Raw genomic sequence first — 13933 nt, 5'->3', positions numbered from 1 at the left:
CAATCACTTCATTCTGTGAGGGAAGAGGCTTCAATTTCAAGTGATGTGAGGTCCCTCAACGAACAGTACTTCTGCACAGTCAGCTTGACACTGAAACTTCACCAACATGCTTCATGAACCTTAAGCAGTAATGTACTGTCTGAGGTCCAAATCCTTGCCCCAGCACTCCTAACCATATTGTGCAAGATAATGAATAAATTCCATTAATGCCTGTGATGTAATAGCAATATTTGACTATCTGGAGTGATTGTTTACTCCTATCATTTACTCCTAGCCTGCCTATCATGCAGCAACTTCTCACATCACACCTTAGACCATGACTCATCATGTCACGTTAAGAATAGTTGGGTTCTGTACCTTCAACATTGCAGTAAAAGCCTCACAGAGATCCGAGCCCACAGCCAAAGTTAGACCATGTGTAGCTCCTCCTCTGACTGGCTACCTGCTAGCACCACACTGTCTCCTTTTGAAGAAAAGGCACCTGTGAGTGAGATCAAGTTTCCTAGACCCCTCTTGCCTTGCTGAACACCAGGCCAATGAAGTGCAGATCTGTTCACATATCCAGCATATTCTGAGAGAGCTGGAGCTGGCTGGCAATAGCGACCACCAACCTGTGCATGGACACAGCTGTGTGTCTTAGTCCTGCAGCCTCAGTGTCAGGTTTCCCAGAGTCCACGACAATCCTGCCTGCTGCTACTGCATCTTCCTGTGCATTAAGTGAAACTGTCAAAATCATGGAATCCTCTTGTGCCTGGGGTAGAGCTGGAGCCTAGTCTCAGAGTCTGCCAAGTGCCAGCAACCTGGGGCATTTCTTCCTTGACCAGGTGCTGAGATGTGGCAGTGATATGTACCTCCAGCAGGTGCTCCTGACTTCAATCCAGATAAGGTACCCATCGAGCTTTCAGTACCAGAGCTGGTGGGGCAATCAGGCTGGTACTCCTTCTGTGACATTTATGCTCTCTTTCCCCAGAGATGGAGATCGGAATGACTTTGTGGTGCCACTTTCTTGACTTTGGAGATGATGGTCATGCCACTCGTACTGTCAGGAAGCAAAAACGGAAGTGTCGTGATCAAGGGGTAGACGTTGTAACATATTAGTGACACATTTACAGTGAGCAATGTTTCATACGCAGTTGTTGGGACTTGGAGTTTTGACATCTCGACAGGACCGGCCCCAGTCTTCACCGGCAAGGGCCAGGATCCTTTCATAGAGTCAGAGATGTACAGAACGTAAACAGACCCTTCAGTCCAACCTGTCCATGCCGATCAGATATCCCAACACAATCTAGTCCCACCTGCCAGCACCCGGCCCATATCCCTCCAAACCCTTCCTATTCATATACCCATCCAAATGCCTTTTAAATGTTGCAATTGTATCAGCCTCCACCATTTCCTCTGACAGCTCATACACGTACCACCCTCTGTGTGAAAACATTGCTCCTTAGGTCTCTTTTATATCTTTCCCCTCTCACCCTAAACCTATGCCCTCTAGTTCTAGACTCCCCAACCCCAGGCAAAAGATTGTCTATTTACCCTATCCATGCCCCTCATAATTTTGCAAACCTCTATAAGGTCACCCCTCAGGCTCCGACGCTCCAGGGAAAACAGCCCCAGCCTGTTCCACCTCTCCCTATAGCTCAAATCCTCCAACCCTGGCAACATCCTTGTATATTTTTTCTGTGGAGAGATGTGTATCCAGTAGCTCACCACCTCTCCTCGCTCCCGCTGCCCTACAGCTGTAAAAACGAAGCATGATTTCTGACCTGAAGCCATTCTGATTCTCTCTCAAGTTTCTTTCTGGTGATTTATTACATCACAAATTGGGAAGTGTTATTCAGATTGTCCAAATCATTAGTGCTTTCAAACCCTTATAAGCCAAAAGCCTTCTTTAAAAGCCATCTCTGTCTTCACTTTTTAGTAAAATAGTATCCATTTTCTTTGACTATTGTTTGAATCTCCTTGGAATATCTTTCTGCTTTGAAGGCATTATAAAAGAATGCTCGCTGTTGTTATTTGTTCGAACGTTACACAGTTTTACTTAAGAACGAACACACCGGAATGAATACAATTATTGAAGACAACACAATTCCTCCAAATACACATTGAAATCTCTTGCATCATTTTTTGACTTGGTTCGAAGGGATGAATTGTAAATCTACAGATGTGCTGCTTTCCAGAACTCAATGGTCTTTTGCCTGGTTGCACATGATGCTGCTGTGGTTTTTAAAATATTTGCACAATGAAAGTATAGATGAAGACCTAATGGTCCTCCACCCTAAGCTCCACTTTTGTTGATTCTTATCCTTCTTGGAGCTTTAAAACACATTTTTATAATCCTCTGCATTGATGAAAGGCCAACGACCTGAATTGTTAACTCCATTGCACTTCACCGATGCTGCCTATGGAGTACCTTCAGTAATTATTATTTCTCTTTCAGATTTGCAGCATCTGCAATATATTCCTTACATATTATTTAACTGACTGTCGAACTGACTGTTGGTAATGAAGTATATCTGTATTTAGTGCTGCTGGCACATTTTCTCAACAATAATTGGTTTGTATCATTACGTTCCTAGTTTTATTATCTGCAGATCAGGGAAATGACTTATCACCTTCCAAATTTAAAAAACAACTTTGATCTCAGCACTGTAATATGTTTATCATAGCATCACAGAGTCCGATTGCATGGAAATAGACCCGTCGGTTTAATTCATTCATGCTGACCAAGTTTCCCAAAAGAAACTAGTCTCATTTGTCTTCATTTGGTCTATATACTTCCAAATGTGGCCTCACCAATGTCCTGTACAACTGCAACTTTTATACTCAATGGTCTGAGCAATGAAGGCAATTGTGCCAAATATCTGCTTAACCACTCTGTCTACCTTTAGAACATCAAACATAGAACAATACAGCGCAGACCAGGCCCTTCGGCCCTCAATGTTGCGCTGCCTTGTGAACTATTCTCAGTCGTCCCCCTACATTATCCCCAAATCATCCATGTGCTTATCTAAGGATTGTTTAAATCGCTCTAAGGTGGCTGAGTTTAACAGGTAGGGCATTCCATGCCTTTACCACTCTCTACGTAAAGAACCTGTTTCTGACATCTGTCTTAAATCTATCACCCCTCAATTTGCAGATATGCCCCTCATACATGCTGACATCATCATCCTAGGAAGAAGACTTTCACTGTCTACCCTATGTAATCCTCTGATCATCTTGTATGTCTCTATCAAATCCTCTCTTAGCCTTCTTCTTGCCAATGAGAACAGGTTCAAGTCTGTCAGCCTTTCCTCATAAGATCTTCCCTCCAAACCAAGCAACATCCTGGTAAATCTCCTCTACACCTATTTCAATGCTTCCACATCCTTTCCTAAATAGGGGACCAGTACTGTACACAATAATCCAAGTGTGGCCGCACCAGTGTTTTGTATAGTTGCAGCATGATATTATGGCTCCGGAACTCAATCCCTCTACGAATGAAACTGAACACACCGTATGCCTTCTTAACAGCACTATCCATCTGGGTGGCAACTTTCAGGGATCTATGTACATGGACTCCAAGATCCCTCTTCACATCCACACTACCAAGAACCTTTCCATCGACCCAGTACTCTGCCTTCTTGTTATTCTTCCCAAAGTGCATCACCTCACATTTAGCTGCATTGAACTTCATTTGCCACCTCTCAGCCCAATTCTGCAGTTTATCCAAGTCCCCCTGCAACCTGTAACATTTTTCCACACTGTCTACTACTCCATCGACTTCAGTGTCGTCTGCAAATTTACTAATCCATCCACCTATACCTGCGTCTAAGTCATTTATAAAAATGACAAATAGCAGTGGTCCCAAAACAGATCCTTGTGGCACACCAGGCTGAATATTTTCCGTCAACTACCACTCGCTGCCTTCTTTCAGAAAGCCACTCTCTAATCCACACTGCTAAATTACCCTCAATCCCATGCCTCTGCATTTTCTCCAACAGCCTACCATGTGGAACCTTATCAAAGGCTTTACTGAAGTCCATGTACACCACGTCAACTGCCCTACCCTCATCTAAATGCTTGATCACCTTCTCAAAAAACTCAATGAGGTTTGTGAGACACAACCTGCCCTTGACAAAACCATGTTGACTATCTGAAATCAAATTGTTGCTTGCTAGATGATTATAAATCTTATCTGTTATAGTCCTTTCCAAAACCTTTCCTACAACAGAAGTAAGGCTCATTAGTCTATAATTACCTGGGTCATCTTTACTGCCCTTCTTGAACAAGGGCACAACATTTGCAATCCTCCAGTCCTCTAATACTAAAACTAGACAATGACGACTCAAATATCAAAGCCAAAGACTCTGCTATCTCCTTCCTAGCTCTCCAGAGAATCCTTGGATAAATCCCATCCGGCCCAGGGACTTGTCTACTTTTATTCCTTCTAGAATTGATAACACCTGTTCGAAACTAACCTCGATCCATTCTAGTCTAATATCTCGTACCTCATTCTCTCTTCTCCGACATTCAGTGAACTATGTACCTACGTACCTAATACGCCCTGTTCTACAACATTCCCCAGGGCCCTACCGCTAACTGTGTAAATCCTGCCATGGTTCGTTTTACTAAAATGAAATGCCTTGCATTTATCTAAATTAGACTCCATCTACCACTTCTCAACCCATAATCCCTAGTGAAGTTTTAAAATATTAGTCCAATGTGTGAGTTATGCAAGTTGCATTGTGAGCATACTACACAGAATGTACATCACAAAGGAAAAAGTAATTCCACATAACAATATACGAGGCTGTATATATTGAAACAAGATTCAGTAAACTAAATTGATGCTATAATGATGCCTTTGAAGGCAGCACATTGTTGAGAGAAATGTTGAACTAAGCTTTGAGTTTGGAGAAATAATTTATTTGCAGTTTATCACTCCAAAAATGCAGCATAGAAGTCTTTCAAAATGCATTAGCAGCCCTCTCCAATAATGTCATATAATTAAAATTTAATTCGTTGCAGAGGTTATTGCTCCAATTTTAAATTGAAGGTGGGGGAGAGCAAAGCGATTATCTTGTGTTTGGGAAATCAGGAAGGATGGATCTCCTCCAAATCCTGACATTATACTTGTCGGGACCTCTTCCACCATTCATCCATTGGAAATGTGTGTTGCTGGCTATGCCAGCATTTATTGTACATCCCTAGTTATAGTAATTTATTGTTACTTGTATTTGTGAAAATTTAATAAAATGTGTACAAAATCATCATAACCTGGCACCATTTTAATTACATAAATTATAAAAAAATTAGAGCGGCAAGGTGGTTCAGTGGTTACCACTGCTGCCTCACAGTGGCAGGTGCCAGGATTCGATTCCACCCTCGAGCGACTGTCTGTGGGAGTTTACACCTTCTCCCTGTTACTGTGTGGGTTTCCTTTGGGTGCTCTAGTTTCCTCCCACAGTCCAAAGATGTGCAAGTTAGTTGGATTGGCCATGGAAAATGTAGGATTATAGGGAATAGGGTAGGGGACAGGGTCTGGGTAGGATGCTTTTCGGAGGATTGGTGTAGACTTGTGGGCCTGCTTCCCCACAGTGGGGATTCAATGACAAAAAGATATAATTCACACAAAGTTAAGACAAACCTTATTTTTCATTCCATCATGGCTTCCTTATTTCTTAAGTAGCTAGGACGTGCCACCTCACTCGTGAGGCTGCAACAACAAGGAGGAAGTACAATGACATTGTCCCCGCCGATGCTGACCACATCCAGAGTATTGCCTCTGCCAAAGCCACCTCATCATTGCCATAGCCTAGAGACTATCCCAGCTCTTGAGGGCTATTATCCATCTCAACTTCCAAGGGATGTGGGACCAACCAAATTAAGTCCAGATGACCGAGGGATAATTCACTCTGCTCCCTTGGCAAATGCCTCCAAAACACCAGCAGAAAAGAACAGACCTGAATTCATTGACACTGGAGCTGTTGCTGAGGCTGCAACTGCCATGGCCATGAGGACCGGACTGGATCTGCCACTCAACAGCCCCCTGCAACCTCTCTCCACTACCGCAGCTGCAGGAGGAAGGAAATAAAATGGTGTAGTTGCCCTTGAGAAGGTGATGGAGAGCTGTCTTCTTGAACGGCTGCAATCCATGTGCTATAGATTGACCCACAATGCCTTTAGGGAGGGAATTCCAGGATTTTAATCCAGCAACAGTAAGGGAATGAGCCAAGGACACTACCCTGAGAAACTCCTGCAGAGATGTCCTGGAGCTAGGATGGCTGACCTCCAAATCTACAATCATCTTCTGATGTGCCGGATATGACTCCAACCAGCAGAGAGTTTTCATCCTAACTTGTTACATTCAGCATAAACCAAACTCATTTTTGGACAAACTGGTGAAGTGGTCATTGTTAATAATAGAATAAATTACTCACCACAGTGAGATACATTAATCCCTGCTTGTGCTGCAGTGCTGGAAATGAGGTTTAAAAATTTTGCCCTACATTATTGAAAGATAATTGTATTAGTGTAAACTTTCTTGCTTAGGGGAGGCTAAAAGTCACAGCACAGGGAAGTGCTGATATAAAGTCTGTTTGTTCAACAATGTCCCAAGTGTTTCAGACAGAAATATTTATAAATTATTATAAATACTGTAGTGTAAGTTAATGTCTGATGTGATTGATGTATGTAAGGTATAAGGCTATCAGTTTTTGTTTTAGTTGAACAGCAGTAGTTAAATAATGTTAGAATACATCTGCATGAATGCCCACATCCCATGAATGAATGAACATAAAGCTTTCTGGAGGTATAATGGAACATTAATTCTTTTTTTCATTCATTCACAAAATTATCTCTGTTCCTTTCTTAAACAAAAACTGGCTCTTCTCCAGTCTTCTGGGACATCGCCTGTGGCTAAAGAGGAGACAAAAATCTCTTAACATTCCAGTTATCTCTTCCCTGGCCTCCTCCAGTGACTTGAGATACAGCCTATCACATCATAAGACGTAGGGGCATAATTAGGTCATTCAGTCTATTGAGTCTGTTCTGCTAGTCCCTGTGACTTACCTACCATAATGTTTTTAGCACTCAACATATCTTCCTTCTTAGTAGCGACAAGGCCTTGAATTTCAACATACCTCTCCTTAATTTCACCATCATTCATATCCTTCTCCTTGTTGAATACTGATGCAAAGTGCTCAGTGAGAACCTCTCCCACTTTCTCTCCTTTGCATAAATTCCCTCCTTTGTCTTTGATTGGGCCTACCATTTCCTGAGCTACCTCCTTTCTCGCAATGTACATACACAATGCCTTGGGGTTCTCCTTAATCCTACTTGCTAAGGACACTTCACTGCCCTTTCAGCCCACCTGATTTATTGTTTAAGTTCTTACCTACTTCTTTTATATTCCTCAAGGGACTTGACTAATTTCAGAATCATAAAACTTACACATGCTTGGCACTGCTTACCCGATTTTATCAGTTTTGCACAACATTCTTACTTTTGTGGTGATCCAAAATTTCCAGTTCCTGTGCTTACTATAATTTCTCTGATGAACAATCTGACTTGAGTGGCTACATGCTTTTTAAAGTTGCTTCAGTGAAGTTGATGAAAATCAATATTTCAGCCTGATACAGCACACAATATTCATTCAGAACTAAATAAAAACTGAAAGAATTGCCAATGCCCTGGTCTACTCTTCCTTCACTCCCAAAACCTCCCCCCCACCCCTGCCCCAATGGCACCTTGCCTTGCAACTGCAGAAGGTATAACACCTGTCCAGTTACCTTCTCTCTCCTCAGTATCCAAGGGGCCTCTATATTGCAGAATGAAACAGTCACCCAGTCTACGTTTCACAGAACATCTGCATTCTGCCAAGTAAAAGACCCTGAGCAGAAAAAGACCCTGAGCTTCCAGTTGCTTACCCCTTTAACTCAGCACCCTGTTCCCTCGCCAAAGTCTCTGTCTCAGGCTTGCTGCAGTGTTCCAGTGAAGCTCAGTGTAAGCTGGCAGAACAAGCCAGCCCTGTATCCCTTCAATAACCTTAGGGCACGAATTCTCCTACGTCCTAGCACACCCACCTCCACCTCCAGACACCCGACATTGTTATCACTATTACACGCAACCCCTTGTTAGCCAATAACAGTCTCCATTAACAGCTATTCACCCTCCTAACCAAATCATTATCCACTCCTTTGTCTATCCAACTGTTCTTCTCTATCTTTGTGCTCTATCTCCACCTACCGTTTACTCCTCACCCCGTCCCCCACCCTATCTTTGGAATAAAAACTGACATTTTTCTAGCTTCCATGAGTTCTGAGGAAGGGTCACCTGACCTGAAAAGTTAACTCTGATTTCTCTTCACACACGCTGCAAGACCTGCTGAGCTTTTCCAGCAGTTTCTGTTTTTGCTCATTCAGAACTGTCTGAGGACAGAGTCCACTATTTACCTGATGTTGATTGTGTATTGATGAATTCAAAATATTAGCTTCAATCACAATGAAAGGAGTTTCTCGCGTTGCAAATAAACAGTCCTTGTAACCTTCTTGGTGAGCTGAGAGAGAATCCGAGACAGCAGGCCAAGTCTCTGTAAAGGCGGAGGTGAGTACTGCAGATGCTGGAGATTAGAGTCAAGATTAGTGTGGTGCTAGAAAAGCACAGCAGGTCAGGAGCAACTGAGGAGCAGGAAAATCAACGTTTCAGGAGGAGCCCTTCATCCTGATGAAGGGCTTTTGCCCAAAACATCGATTTTCGTGCTCCTTGGATGCTGCCTGACTTGCTGTGCTTTTCCAGCACCACACTAATCTTGACTCAGAGCTCTGTACATTGAAATTATTGTAAAAATCCTTTGCAAATTTTACGGGAACAAAGATACTGCCAGTCTTTTACTGACACATTAGTTAATTCAAAGTATGACATGACCTGGATTTTGTAGTAAAAATAATTGATCAGTTGTCAGAAATTACTGTTGGTCTTGAGAAAAGCAGCAACTTCTGATGACTCCACATGCAGTTAAAATGCAGCATACAGATGGTAGGTGTCCAAGATGCCCTGATCCTCCAGTAATTTCACCACCTTGGCATCTCGTCCAGAGAACTATATGGAAACAAGTGGAAGGTAGCTAGCTATTTACTTAGCCACTAAATTCACAAAAAAAGTTGTGGGTTCTTCCTTTTCATGTAAATGGATTTTCATCAGTGTGGTAAGTATTAATTATTGTTAAACAATTTATGCATTAATTAATCACATGACTGAAAAAAATGGTATTAGAAGAGTTCAGTCTAATTCTTTCAGATTTAAATTATCGAGAATTAAAGTACAAAAATTCCTTTGTCTGATTCTTTCATTTTCCTTTGCCACTGATGGTTAATGATTGCAAAGTTGAGAACTATTTAAATCCAACAACTGGGTTTGACCATTTCCTGCACAGATCATCCTGTTCAATAGTTTGCTGAAAAGACTAATAATTTGTCCAGGTGAAGTGCTAACAGTTGCACAGCAATATCCTTAAGCACTCTTGCTCCTGAGTTTTGAGCAGACACAGCTCTGTATAGCATGGCCAAGATGAAATGTGAAGCCCTTTCACCCTATCCCAACCATATACTTCTTGCACCAAGCTGACAAGGACATAATTCATTTCACAAAAATTGTCAAAAAGTGACATGAACTCCTAAAACAAGCACCAAACCCTTTAGGTCATCAAGCACAAATGTTCAGGAGATGTATCCATGGTTAGGTCATCAATGCTTATCCTTGGATTTCTATCTTCACATCTTTCACAATACAGAAACATTGTGGACTATCTGATCATCCAGTCCATATGCATCTTTATGACTAAATCCTAGTTGCATCCAGATATTTAGTCTCCCTGAGACTGAAGCTCAACAATGCATTCATTGAATAAATAATTTACAAATGCATGAACTTGTCCCGTTTTGTTAGTTTATCACAGTTTGACACACAGTCAGCACGAAAGTTATTTCTGCTGCCATGAACTGCCACTGGGACCCTTGCAATGACTTTTCATCTCACTGTCTGTCTTCCATCAAAGTGATTTTGTTTGCTGATCATTGGCTCAATTCTGATCCCCTTATGACTGAACACTATCAATTCATTCGTATATTTTTCTTCTGTTTTTGTCTTGTTAACAAAAGAACACTACAATGTCTTAGAAGTGAGAACTTGTCTTAATTTATCACAAAATCTGGTTATTACTTTTAGTTCATTACTTGAAGTCCTCTCACTTTAGAACATAGAATATAGAAAAATACAGCATAGTATAGGCCCTTTGAGCTCAAATGTTGTGCCGACCATTTATCCTACTCCAAGATCAAACTAACCTACATATTCAATATTTCCTATTATCCATGTGCCTACTCGAGAGACACTTAAATGTCCCTAATGTATCTGACTCTAATACCACCGCTGGCAGTGCATTCTATGGAGAGTCTGTGGAGAGAGAAACAAAGTTAACAAAGACAACATGCTAATGTAGTCCCCCTGTTCAAAAAGGGCAGTGGCAATATTCCAGGGAACTATAGACCAGTGAGCCTGATGTCAGTGGTGGGAAAGTTGCTGGAGAAGGTTACTGAGCAATAGGATTGAATTATATTTGCAAGAGAATGGGCATTTCAGTGATAGGCAACATGGTTTTGTGCAGGCTAGATCATGCTGTACCAACTTAATAGAGTTCTTTGAGGAAGTGACCAAGCTGATAGATGAAGGAAGGACTGTAGTTATCATATACTTGGACTTTAGTAAGGCATTTGATAAGATTCCCCAAGGTAATCTAACGGAGAAAGTTAAGTCACATGGTGTACAGGGTGTTCTAGCTGGGTGGATACAGGGAGTAGTAGTTGAAGGGAAGTTTCTCAAAATGGAGAAAGGTGACCAGTGGTGTTCCACAGGGATCAGTGCTAAGACCACTGTTGCTTGTGATATACATAAATGATCTGGAAGAGGGCATTGGTGGTCTGACCAGTAAGTTTGCAGATGACATGAAGACTGGTGGAGTAGCAGAAAGCATAGGGGACTGTCAAAGAATACAGGAGAATATAGATAGACTAGAGAGTTGGGCAGAGAAGTGGCAGATAGAGTTCAATCTAGGCAAATGTGAGGTGATGCACTTTGGAAGGTCTAATTCTAGAGCGAACTATACTGTAAATGGAAGAGCCTTGGGAAAAGTTGATGAGCAGAGATATTTAGGTGTTTAGGTCCATTGTACCCTAAAGGTCACTGAACAGATGGATAAGAGTGGTCAAGAAGGCATATGGTATGCTTGCCTTCATCGGACAGGGTATTGAGTACAAGAGCTGGTAGGTCATGTTAAAATTGTACAAGACTTTGGTTCAGCCGCATTTAGAATACAGTGTACAGCTCTGGTCGTCACAGGATGTGGACGCTTTGGAGAGGGTGCAGAGAATGATTACGAGGATGTTGCCTGGTACGGAAGGCGCTAACTATGAAGAGATGTTGAGTAGGTTATGATTGTTTTCATTAGCAAAAAGGAGATTGAGGGGGGACCTGATTGAGGTCTACATAATCATGAAGGGTATAGACAGGGCAGATAGAGATAAGCTTTTTGCCAGGGTGAGGGATTCAATAACGAGAGATCATGCGTTCAAGGTGAGGGGGTAAAAGTTTAAGGGGGATATACGTGGAAAGTACTTTACACAGAGTGGTAGGTGCCTGGGATATGTTGCCGACAGAGGTAGACATGGTAGATTCATTTAAGGTGTGTCTGAACAAATACATGAGTAGGTGGGGAGCAGAGAGATAGAGATGCTTAGGAATTGGGCGATAGGTTTGGACAGTAGATTTGGATCGGCACAGAATTGGAGGGCCGAAGGGCCTGTTCCTGGGCTGTAAATTTTCTTTGTTCTTTCTCTTTGTTCTTTGGGTCCAGTGACCCTTCTTCAAAACCCAACTCGAAATGTTATCTCTGTTTTCTCTCTACAAGATGCTGCCCGAACTGCTCAGTTTCTCTAGCCATTTCTATTTTTGTTTCAGATCTGCAACATTTGCAATTCTTTGTTTTATTTGGTTGTTGTAATGGCTAATGGGGGTAGCACAGAAGGACAGAATCTAGAAACAGGCCATTTGGCCCAACAAATCCACACCAACACTCTGAAGAGCATTCCACACAGACTCACACCCCCTCTACTCTATCCGTGTAACCTTATATTTCCCATGGCTAATCTACACTACGAGCAATTTAGCATGACTAATTCACCTAACCTGCATATCTTTGGACTGTGGGAGGAAACCAGAGCACCAAAAGGAAACTCACACAGACACGGGGAGAATGTGATCTCTCCACACAGATAGTTGTCCGAGGCTGGAATAGAATCTGAGTCCCTGGTGTTGTGAGGCAGCAGCGCTGACCACTGTGCTACCATGCTGACAATATTAATAGAGGATGACTGCTGTGGTAGTTATTGTTCAAATGTGTTACGTCACATCTCTGGAGCACTGAAGGCTGAGAGGAGTCCTGATTGAATTTGACAGGCACACATAGGATGAATAGAAAGCAAAAAATCAAAGAACTATTGATACAAGAAATCAAAAACAAAATCAGACATTTCTGGAAAACCTCAGCAGTGAATAGAAAGCAGGTGTTCTTCTTAGTTGAAGGGTTAATAATAAAGTGATATGATTTTACTGTGAAAGACGAATGGTTTAGAGGGGACCTGAGGAATATGTTCTTCACCAGATGGTGGTGAGAGGCTGGAATGCATTGCCTGGGAGGGTAGTTCAGGCAGTAACCTCACATCCTATAACAAGTCCTTTGGTGTGCACTTGAAATGTCATAAGGTTCAAGGCTATGGGCAAAGTGGAGGAACATAGGAGTATTGTAGATTGAGAGCAGTTCTGTCATTGCAGACTCTATGAGCCCCAAGGTCAATTCTATACTATAAGTTCGATCTCTGCAGGAGGCAGAATTTGACCTTCTAGTTCAAGGGTAGGGGCATTGTGCCATGAGTGCCCTCTTGACTGCTATTTTATAATGCAATTGCTCTAAAAATGTTAACTTAGATCTCCAGCTAATCTGATGATGCTATACAGTACAGGCTTTGGGTGAAGAAACTGTTTTTTTTCATGAGATGCTGATGGAGCCAGACATGACATTTCTGGTTCTGGATAGTTGTAATCAAGCCCATCACATTAATTTTACTTGTTTCTATTAATATCATTTCATCAACTTATCCTTGTTACATCCAACAAGTGCCTTTTCTTGCGAAGACTCCCCAGTGATCTATTCCCTACCACTAATAATTAGAAAGGTCCTTAGACCCACCATAGAAAGGGGGACTAGAAACAGTGACCTATTCCAGCCACCAGCCATAATAGTTGATAATAAGACGATTCAAACGCTGGTAGCGTTGGAACATGAAAATGCAACAACTGAAATTAATCAGTGCAAGAAGGCAATAAACTGAGAGTATGGATGAGTGAGAGATTTGGCTGTTCAGATGAGACTGTGAGGTCCCTTCAGTGAGTAGAACGAGTTAAACTGCATGTTCCAAGATGTGCTGTGCAGGAGAATGCTGCATAATACAGAGTTTTGGACGTGGTGCCTGAATGTGTTACATCACTTATCTTTGGACCTTTCCGAGGTACTGGATTTTCTTGGTGCACTGTCTCCAGGTTAGAGGAATCACCTCTCTGATGTTAACTTTCTCAGCTAATTCTATCCATGCCCGCTTGGTTGGAGAGGTTGTCTTCATCCTCTTGTCTTTGGCAGGGCTCATACCACTGCAGACCTTCAGGTCAGGCTGAAAGACCTGAGGATTGTCCTTTCTAAATCTTCTAGGCAAAAGTGAGGACTGCAGATGTTGGAAACCAGAGTTTAGATTTGAGCGTTGCTGGAAAAGCACAGCAAGTCAGGCAGCATCCGAGGAGCAGGAAAATTGACATTTCGGGCAAACACCCTTCATCAGGAATAGAGGCA

At 42.1% G+C, this 13933-nt stretch overlaps 1 pseudogene; it reads right to left on the bottom strand.

Moving 5' to 3' along the window:
• LOC148152130 (NADH dehydrogenase [ubiquinone] iron-sulfur protein 7, mitochondrial pseudogene) overlaps positions 1-7252 on the bottom strand; it is a 163841-nt pseudogene extending 156589 nt beyond the window's left edge.
• Positions 7253-13933: the final 6681 nt, after the last annotated feature.

Source organism: Chiloscyllium plagiosum, unplaced genomic scaffold, assembly GCF_037043375.1.
Source record: "Chiloscyllium plagiosum isolate Xiang-an unplaced genomic scaffold, Cpla_swu_hap1 HiC_scaffold_1, whole genome shotgun sequence".
Lineage (NCBI taxonomy): Eukaryota > Metazoa > Chordata > Chondrichthyes > Orectolobiformes > Hemiscylliidae > Chiloscyllium > Chiloscyllium plagiosum.
This window is presented reverse-complemented; position numbering and strand designations above follow the sequence as displayed.